At 42.3% G+C, this 10647-nt stretch overlaps 1 long non-coding RNA gene across 1 annotated transcript; it reads left to right on the top strand.

The window, feature by feature from the left end:
* Positions 1 to 8538: 8538 nt before the first annotated feature.
* Positions 8539 to 10312, top strand: LOC110521890 (uncharacterized). Its single transcript, XR_002473230.3, has 3 exons — positions 8539 to 8712; positions 9048 to 9159; positions 9388 to 10312. It is a non-coding gene; the product is annotated as an uncharacterized LOC110521890 (long non-coding RNA).
* Positions 10313 to 10647: the final 335 nt, after the last annotated feature.

The raw sequence follows: 10647 nt of genomic DNA, 5'->3' as shown, positions 1-10647 counted from the left end.
CAATTTATTTTCAATGTCCAGCAATGCAATATGAAATGACATATTAACATCTACTGTCTCTTTACAGTTCAACCAATACATAAACACTTCCCGAATAGCTCTGAGCCATAAAAGGACATTATAATGTCAAGCAGTAGAAATTAGTATTTCCTGAATAGCAAAACGTATTCAGTGATACTGTACTAATGCATTTTGAAAAGTCCATTATACAAGTCCTTCGCTTTAGTCAACTTCTTCAATGGTTGAGCCTTGGGAGCTGGCACCAGAGCTAGACCGTGTCGGTGGTCATCCCTCCTTGCTGGTACAGCTTGGTAATGATGAATGAAGCTCGTGCTCCTCTCAAAGCTGCTCTTCATATTGAAGGTGTACGACTCCAGGGAGTTCTTGGCTGCAATTATCTCCCTCTGTGCATTGTCCTCAGCTTTGTATTTGTTGGCATCCTGCAACATCCTCTCAATGTCCTCTTTGCTGAGCCGCCCCTTGTCGTTGGTGATGGTGATTTTGTTCCCGTTGCCCTTGCTCGTGTCCACCACTGATATGTTCAGAATGCCGTTGGTGTCAATGTCAAAGGTCAAACATGGTGGTGGCAGCATCATGGTTTGGGCCTACTTGTCTTCAGCAGGGACAGGGAAGATGGTTAAAATTGATGGGAAGATGGATGGAGCCAAATACAGGACCATTCTGGAAGAAAACCTGATGGAGTCTGCAAAAGACCTGAGACTGGGACGGAGATTTGTCTTCCAACAAGACAATGATCCAAAACATAAAGCAAAATCTACAATGGAATGGTTCAAAAATAAACATATCCAGGTGTTAGAATGGCCAAGTCAAAGTCCAGACCTGAATCCAATCGAGAATCTGTGGAAAGAACTGAAAACTGCTGTTCACAAATGCTCTCCATCCAACCTCACTGAGCTCGAGCTGTTTTGCAAGGAGGAATGGGAAAACATTTCAATCTCTCGATGTGCAAAACTGATAGAGACATACCCCAAGCGACTTACAGCTGTAATCGCAGCAAAAGGTGGCGCTACAAAGTATTAACTTAAGGGGGCTGAATAATTTTGCACGCCCAATTTTTCAGTTTTTGATTTGTTAAAAAAGTTTGAAATATCCAATAAATGTCGTTCCACTTCATGATTGTGTCCCACTTGTTGTTGATTCTTCACAAAAAAATACAGTTTTATATCTTTATGTTTGAAGCCTGAAATGTGGCAAAAGGTCGCAAAGTTCAAGGGGGCGAATACTTTCGCAAGGCACTGTATATCCACAGTAAAACGAGTCCTATAACTACATAACCTGAAAGGCCACTCAGCAAGGAAGAATGCCATTAAAAAGCCTGACTACAGTTTGCAAGTGCACATGGGGACAAAGATCGTACTTTTTGGAGAAATGTCCTCTGGTCTGATGAAACAAAAATAGAACTGGCCATAATGACCATCGTTATGTTTCGGCGAAAAGGGGGAGGCTTGCATGCCGAAGAACACCATCCCAACTGTCCCAAGCACAGGGGTGGCAGCATCATGTTGTGGGGATGATTTGCTGCAGGAGGGACTGGTGCACTTCACAAAATAGATGGCATCATGAGGACCGAAAATGATGTGGATATATTGAAGCAACATCTCAAGACATCAAACTTCAGTTAAAGCTTGGTGGCAAATGGGTCTTCCAAATGAACAATGACCCCAAGCATACTTCCAAAGTTGTGGCAAAATGGCTTAAGGACAACAAAGTCAAGGTATTGGAGTGGCCATCACAAAGCCCAATAGAAAATTTGTGTACAGATCTGAAAAAGCGTGTGCGAGCAAGGAGACCTACCAACCCGACTCAGTTACACCAGTTCTGCCAGGAGGAATGGGCCAAAATTCACCCAATTCATTGTGGGAAGCTTGTGGAAGGCTACCCGAAACGTTTGACCCAAGTTAAACAATTTAAAGGCAATGCTACCAAATACTAATTGAGTGCATGTAAACTTCTGACCCACAGGGAATGTGATGAAATAAATACAAGTTGAACTAAATAATTCTCTCTACTATTATTCTTACATTTCCCCATAAAATAAAGTGGTGATCCTAACTCACCTAAAACTGATTTTTTCTGAGGATTAAATGTCAGGAATTGTGAAAAACTGAGTTTAAATGTATTTGGCTGAAGTGTATGTAAACTTCCGACTTCAGCTGCATGTACCCAGTAGATCCCTCAGGTCCTCTGGCACTGGCCTTTTAACTGTCCCGAAGCCTAGGACCAAGAGGCATGGAGAAGCAGCCTTTAGTTATTATGTCCCCAGCCTCTGGAATAGCCTGCCAGAGAACCTGAGGGGGCCCGAAACAGTGGCCATATTTAAAAGGGATCTTAAAACACGTTTTTTTAGCTTTGCTTTTCCTTAGGGTGCTTTTTTAGTGTTTTAGTTTAAAATTGTTATTCTTTTGTTTCTTGTGTAAATATTTCAGTTTTTATATTCATAGTTTTTTCCTTGTGGTGCATTGTGTTGCATTCATGTCTGAAATGTGCTATATAAATAAAGCTTCATTTGATTTATTATTCTGTTCCAGAATAAACGGCCTTTGGAATGAATGACTCAGGTCCTTCCTCCACTGCAGCCAGGTCCTTTCCTCCAGACTTTGTGGCTTGGAAAGGGTAGTGACTATTAATACATTAATCTAATAATCAAACAGATGGGGTTTTGGACAAGTTGGTACTTTAGTCAAAACACCTCCATCTAGTGGATATAGAGTGTCATTAGAATGAGTAGGAAATCACTATTCAAGACGAAGGCTGGAGGATCATAATTGTTACGATAAAATAATGAATAAATGATGGAAGGGATTTATGTTTTGGTACAGTGGGGCAAAAAAGTATTTAGTCAGCCACCAATTGTGCAAGTTCTCCCACTTAAAAAGATGAGAGAGGCCTGTAATTTTCATCATAGGTACACTTCAACTATGACAGACAAAATGAGAAAAAAAATCCAGAAAATCACATTGTAGGATTTTTAATGAATTTATTTGCAAATTATGGTGGAAAATAAGTATTTGGTCACCTACAAACAAGGAAGATTTCTGGCTCTCACAGACCTCTTCTTTAAGAGGCTCCTCTGTCCTCCACTCGTTACCTGTATTAATGGCACCTGTTTGAACTTGTTATCAGTATAAAAGACACCTGTCCACAACCTCAAACAGTCACACTCCAAACTCCACTATGGCCAAGACCAAAGAGCTGTCAAAGGACACCAGAAACAAAATTGTAGACCTGCACCAGGCTGGGAAGACTGAATCTGCAATAGGTAAGCAGCTTGGTTTGAAGAAATCAACTGTGGGAGCAATTATTAGGAAATGGAAGACATACAAGACCACTGACAATCTCCCTCGATCTGGGGCTCCACGCAAGATCTCACCCCGTGGGGTCAAAATGATCACAAGAATGGTGAGCAAAAATCCCAGAACCACACGGGGGGACCTAGTGAATGACCTGCAGAGAGCTGGGACCAAAATAACAAAGCCTATCATCAGTAACACACTACGCCGCGAGGGATTCAAATCCTGCAGTGCCAGACCTGTCCCCCTGCTTAAGCCAGTACATGTCCAGGCCCGTCTGAAGTTTGCTAGAGAGCATTTGTATGATCCAGAAAGAAGAAGATTGGGAGAATGTCAAATGGTCAGATGAAACCAAAATATAACTTTTTGGTAAAAACTCAACTCGTCGTGTTTGGAGGACAAAGAATGCTGAGTTGCATCCAAAGAACACCATACCTACTGTGAAGCATGGGGGTGGAAACATCATGCTTTGGGGCTGTTTTTCTGCAAAGAGACCAGGACGACTGATCCGTGTAAAGGAAAGAATGAATGGGGCCATGTATCGTGAGATTTTGAGTGAAAACCTCCTTCCATCAGCAAGGGCATTGAAGATGAAACGTGGCTGGGTCTTTCAGCGTGACAATGATCCCAAACACACCGCCCGGGCAACGAAGGAGTGGCTTCGTAAGAAGCATTTCAAGGTCCTGGAGTGGCCTAGCCAGTCTCCAGATCTCAACCCCATAGAACATATTTGGAGGGAGTTGAAAGTCCGTGTTGCCCTGCAACAGCCCCAAAACGCCACTGCTCTAGAGGAGATCTGCATGGAGGAATGGGCCAAAATACCAGCAACAGTGTGTGAAAACCTTGTGAAGACTTACAGAAAACGTTTGACCTCTGTCATTGCCAACAAAGGGTATATAACAAAGCATTGAGATAAACTTTTGTTATTGACCAAATACTTATTTTCCACCATAATTTGCAAATAAATTCATTAAAAATCCTACAATGTGATTTTCTGGATTTGTTTTCCTCATTTTGTCTGTCATAGTTGAAGTGTACCTATGATGAAAATTACAGGTCTCTCTCATCCTCTTAAGTGGGAGAACTTGCACAATTGGTGGCTGACTAAATACTTTTTTGCCCCACTGTTTGTTAATGACATCTCCATGGGGCCACCTTGGTTGGGGGTCAAAGGTCATACCTTTATATATTTTGATACCTGTATGTATTCTGTATGTATTTTGAGGTATATTGATGAGACAGAATGGGCAGCAGTGGGATGTGCTTTATTATCACATAGTACCATAAATGATAACTACACCAAACTTCACACAGAACAAGGAGACCCATTGGAAAAGTTTCATAGTCATCATAAGATTTAATATAAAATCAGTCACAACAGCCTATTTTCAAGATAGCCGACATTAATTTCAATGTGGAGAAACTGAATAGATGTTTCAGGGCATAGATTTGGGTGTCATTTTAGGGGATTTTTTTAAAAAAAGGGTCCGATCCTCAAGAGGTTTTTAATTTAACTGTTTGTAGCTCAGGACCTGAAGCAAGGATATGCATCTTGATACCATTTGAAAGGAAACACTTTGAAGTTTGTGGAAATGTGAAATTAATGTAGGAGAATATAATACATTAGATCTGGTAAAAGATAACACAAAGATTTTTTCCCCCCCATCATCTTTGAAATGCAAGACTAAGGCCATTAATAATAATAATAATAACCTGCCCAGGGACTGATGTTGAAAATTAGCCGGCTGGCTAAAACCGGCACTTTTACTGAAACGTTGATTAATGTGCACTGTCCCTGTAAAAATAAAATAAATAAACTATATCACTTAGGAATCTAGGTGCAATATAGGTTTTGGCAACTAGATGGCAGCAGTGTGTGTGCAACGTTTTAGACTGATTCAATTAACCATTGTATTTCTCTTCAAAATGTTGTATCAAAACTGCCCAAATGTGCCTAATTAGTTTATTAATACATTTCCTAGTTCATAACTGTGCACTCTCCTCAAACAATAGCATGGTATTATCTTACTAAAATAGCTACTGTAAATTGGACAGTGCAGTTAGATTAACAACAATTTAAGCTTTCTGCCCATATCAGAATTGTCTATGTCCTGGGAAATTGTCTTGTTACTTACGACCTCATGCTAATCACATTAGCCTACATTAGCTCAACCGTCCTGCCGGGGATCCACCGATCCTGTAAATAATTGGTGTAATAAGACTAAAACTGAAAGTGTGTGTTACTGTGAGGAAAATGCTAAAAGACATCCCAGTATATGTATTTAGTCAAATTATTACCAGAGCGTCTGCTAAATTACTCAAATGTAAATGTAACAATGGTAGAAATATGACAAAATGACCAAAAATAAGGTCAGGTTAAGACGGGATTAGGAGATCGTATATGTTTCTTCTATGAGATAGTATTAGTCATTTAACATGACCTTCATCAATTATGAAGCCTTTATGTGCATAAATCCTTTTTTTTTAAATCACAGAATGTGACGTTACCTGATGAAGATTAACTCATAGAACAAAACGTATAACGTTTCCTAAGCCTGTACTTACCAAATAAGTAAATGCCATGTATTACCCAATAGGCTGTCGAACGAACCATGGCGGAGTTAGTACCTACAAAAATATGCCATTACTATTTCTCTCTAAAGCTGGAACAGCGAGCTGGCTGAATGTAGTGGCGCCCCCTGGTGGCCCTCACTGGGCCCTCTCCCCACTAACCCTTGGGGCAGGGAGCTGGCTGGATGAAGCTGCTACGGGCGGAGGTCAGACCCCCTGTCCTGGGATCGGCTCTGAGTCCCTAGGTTGGCTCCAGCCCTCTCTGGGTGAATTTAGTAGCACACCCTGGTGGTCACGGGCCGGGCATGGGCCCTCTCTCTGGCGGTCACCCCCCTGGTGAAGAGAGAAGGGTGGATGTAGTGGCGCCGTCTGGGGGTTGAGGGCAGGGGGTCGGCCCCCCTCTCCGGGGGATGCCCCCACCCTCCCTGGGATGGCCCCAGTCCTCTCTGGCCCTCTCTCCCATCTCCCTGGTGCAGGGAGCTGGCTGGATGTAATGGCACCCCTTTTTGGCCGTTGGTGGGGGTCGGCACCCCTCTCCGGGTGTTGGCCCCCCTCTCCCTAGGTTGGCCCCATCCCTCTTAGGCCCTCTGTAGGGAGCTAGGTGGATGTAGTGGGTCCCCTGGTGGCCCTGGGCGGGGGTCAGCCCCCCTCCCTGGGTCTGCCTCAGATCTCTGGCCCTCTCACCCAGAGTTGGGTGGATGTATTGTCGCCCCCTGGTGGCCGTGGGTGGAGGTAGGCAGTCCTCTCCGGGGGTCGGGCCCCACTCCCTGGGTCTGCCTCCTCTCCCTGGGTCAGCCTGAGCCCTTTCCGGCCCTCCCCCCCATATCCCTGGGTAAGGGAGCTGGCTGGATTGGCCCCCGTGCTCGGGGGTCGGTCCACCCAGTCTCTGGAGTGAGACTCTAGACAGAGTCTCTGAGTTAGAGCATTAACATCACTTGTAAATGCACACTGGACAGGTGTAATGAACACGTGTAAAAATGACCATAACAAGTGTACAAATCATCTATAAACTCACACTAGACAGGCAAAAAAAATCACATGTACAAAAAAGGACATTTGACACTTGAAAAAAGCAAGTGAAAAATGATAATTACAAGTTAAGAAGTGTTACAGGTAACACGATTTGAACCTTTTGGCCTTCTATAGCTTCCTGAGAAATCCGCTCATGCAGAATGCCACAGTTTATATGCACACCATAGTATGGAACTCAGATTGGGTCTAGAAACACGTGGTCGTGTAAAGTAAGCAGGTGCAGACGCCAAATTAATGTCTTCACACGTTAAGTTAACGCCTTCACGCGTTAAGTTAACGCCTTCACGCGTTAAGTTAACACCTATATAAGTCAAAAAAGCATGTGCAAATGTGCTTGCAGACGATCCAACTTGCTAAATAAACGGCTGCAAGCAGTCCTGCACAATCAAATTAACACCTACAGCTGCTAAATATGCACGCTAACACACGCGTTCTTTAATATGCTAATTTTACTAGCCAATTTCCCTATCTCCTCCTTTCAGATTTAAGTTTGAAGGAACTTCCTTTCCACTGCAAGCAGAGTATGAACCTTTACAAGGTAACGATTTTGTCTTTGAAAATTGTTGTTACTGAATCATAAAGTTTATCAGCTGGTTTACAGTGGAAGGATCTGTTTCTCATCACTGGCTCTAAAATTCAGCTAACATTAATCTATCACAAGGATCAGCAGTGTTTAGCATAAGCTAAGTCAGATACTGGCTAGCTAATTTAGCTAAGGTCGGTAGCCTCGAACCCCTGCCATATTATATCACATAGTTAGCCTCAAACTCTGCCCGGCCATACTGCTACTCGCAGTGAACAGCGCCTCTTGTGTTTTATTAAAAGCCCCGCTGAAAAAAACTGTCAACATGTGCTTCTACATCTGCATTGCTTGCTGTTTAGGGTTTTGGGCTGGGTTTCTGTATAGCACTTTGTGACATCGGCTGATATAAATATTGTGAGCGGACCAAGTAATTGGGCGTCACTCTAAAGCGGGAAGGTGGAATAAACGAGTCAGGAGTAGGTTTTCTTGATTGAACACAGTTCTCTATTGAGGGCATTGGGTCAACACAAACACTCCAACATAATCAATGAAAATCTCCTAAGGAAAAAGATACATCTTCTTCTCCAGATGAAACAGGAACATAATAGGATTATCTTTAATTAAACTACAACAAAAGTCACGGGATTGTCACCGTTTTAGTGGTTCTTCCTGGATAGCTCCCCTGTCTCAGTGGCCATCTTCCAGAGATAGTTTCCCCCAGTGTATTTATCCCTGTGTTTCCTGTCTCTCTGTGCCAGTTTGTCTTGTATGTTTGTCAAGTCAACCAGCATGGTGTTTTCCTGTACTCCTTTTTCTCTTCTCTTTGCTAGTCCTCCTGGTTTTGACCCTTGCCTGTTTTCTGGACTCCATTGCCGCCAGCCTGACCATTCTGCCTGTCTGCCCTTTGGTACCTACTAGACCTACTGGTTTTGACCTTTTGCCTGTACACGACCATTCTCTTGCCTACCCCTTTTTGGATTAATAAACACTCCAACCATCTGTGTCTGCATCTGGATCTCGCCTTGTGCCCATATAAGCAAGATTGTTGCTTGGAATGCAGGGCCAGGAATACATAGATTAGATCATGGAAATACTGCCAAAAACATCCTGCTCAAAATCCTGGTAGTTCTCGATTTTTGGGCTATTGTCTTTAGTGTTCTTTTTGTCAGTGACTAAAGGAAGACAAGCTACCTAAATGTGACTTATTGGCTAGTACTGAAGCAGGACATGTTTTTAGCCCAAAGCCTTGTAATTTAAGCAAAACAACAGCTGAAGGTAGGCAACTTCTTCAGCCTGACTGGCTGTCATTTCAATGCTAGCGTTAGTCACTCTAGCTTGCGATTAGCATGAAGACACTGAAAATCTCACATAAAGCAAGTTTGGCTAGTGACAACCTTGTAAAACCTTTGCTGGCATCTACAACATACTGTAGCTTTAGAACAGAGTAGACTTTAATGTGCACGTTCACTTCGTTTTTGGAATATTTACATTCCATCGAAGCCTATTAGGGTAAAATAACTTCAGGCATTACCCAGTACTATATACTACTGCTTCAAAGGAATAGGGTTCCCATTCCTTACGCTTTATTTTCACACAATTGTGTCTTGCAGAAGGGAACCATGAAGAGGAGCTTGGAGTGGGCAAGGGGGAGGCTGATAACGCAGCAGAGAAGACCTGATTCATCAAGTATTCTCACTTGGTTGGCATGCACAACACAGCAAGGTGTGCAGCATTAAGCCCAATCAAATATCCAATGTTATTAAAACATGTATCCCAATCTACAATCAAGCAAAACTTAATGTCAGTCGTGTGTTAATGTTATGAACTACAAACAATCTATGGCTCTTGGAGTTAATTGAAAGTGACTACAATTATAACTTATTTTAAAACCACTGTGCCAGTAAAGTGTACAAAGGTAATCTCCTCTCTTCTGTTTACATTTTTTTCCAGACACTTCAATCCGACACTCTTGTTAATGTTTGACGTCAGGCAAAACGTACTCAGCCACCGTAGGATGGAGAGCAGCTGGTTGGCATTTTTGACTGCAGTGTCTGTGTGGGTGTACTAGGAAAGGACGTTAGAAGTTAGGTCCCCATGATATCGAAACTTCTTACCATCTCCACTGCAGCCCAGTCGATATCGATTTTAAAAACTGGAACAGTAGATATCGTGTAGCACATGGTAGCAAATATTCACTGGACCAACTCCAGTTTGCTTATCATCCCAACAAATGTCAAGTATACGTTTTACATAAGTCCGTGTGTTTTCATTTATAGCTCTGCTTTCAACATCATCTTGACCCACAAAATGGTTAGCAGACTCAGGCCTCTGGGGGTAAAATTATTTTTTTTACATTATCACAAGAATGTGTATCCCAGAATGGACCCAACACCTACACATGCTGACAACACTACCATGATACACCTGATCACCAGTGATCATGAGTACATGAAGGAGCTGTGGGACCTGACACGATGGTGATAGGACAACAGTCTCAGCATAAGCAAAACAAAGTAGATGGTGATACTTGACCATTCTCCCATCTACTGTAAATTGACATGAAAATGATCAGCAGCTTCAAGTTCCTGGGCACCCTGACATCCTTTTCTGCCCTCAGTCACCACTCAAAGTCCCACCAGTGCTTCTCCACTTTCCTCATCAACTTGCTGCACCACGACCTATGAACCAACTACAGTGTCTGTTTTTATTGCCTTAACACATGTAAATGGAATGGCCATATTTACTGTAATATTTATGGTAACATTGCACATATTGTAACATAGTCCCTTGACATACATGACTTAACTACTGTTCCTAATGCTCAGTTTACCCACTAAGAAATCATACATTTATTGAAATATTAAAGCTGCATTATGTATTACTGTGTCCAATTGACTCTGGTTGGTTGTAACGTTTTAGAAAACTTTCACGACACAACTTTTTTGTTTGTTGCTGATGGACAATCCTGTCGGAAACTTTCATAATACCAACCCTTTTGGGACACATCACCAATTAACGTTGGCTGCAGTATTCCTGACTTACTAGGTAGTCATGCAATAAACTTTTAGGATAATTCCCCTTAAATGAATTCCCTTTAAATCAAATCAAATTGTATTTGTCACATGCACCGAATACAACAGGTGCAGTACACCTTACAGTAAAATGCTTATTTACAAGCCCTTAACCAACAATGCAGTTTAAAAAAATACC

Source organism: Oncorhynchus mykiss, chromosome 4, assembly GCF_057628025.1.
Source record: "Oncorhynchus mykiss isolate SJ-2025 chromosome 4, ASM5762802v1, whole genome shotgun sequence".
Classification (NCBI taxonomy): domain Eukaryota; kingdom Metazoa; phylum Chordata; class Actinopteri; order Salmoniformes; family Salmonidae; genus Oncorhynchus; species Oncorhynchus mykiss.
Note: the sequence above shows the minus strand (reverse complement) of the source record. Positions and strands in the feature narration are given on the sequence as shown.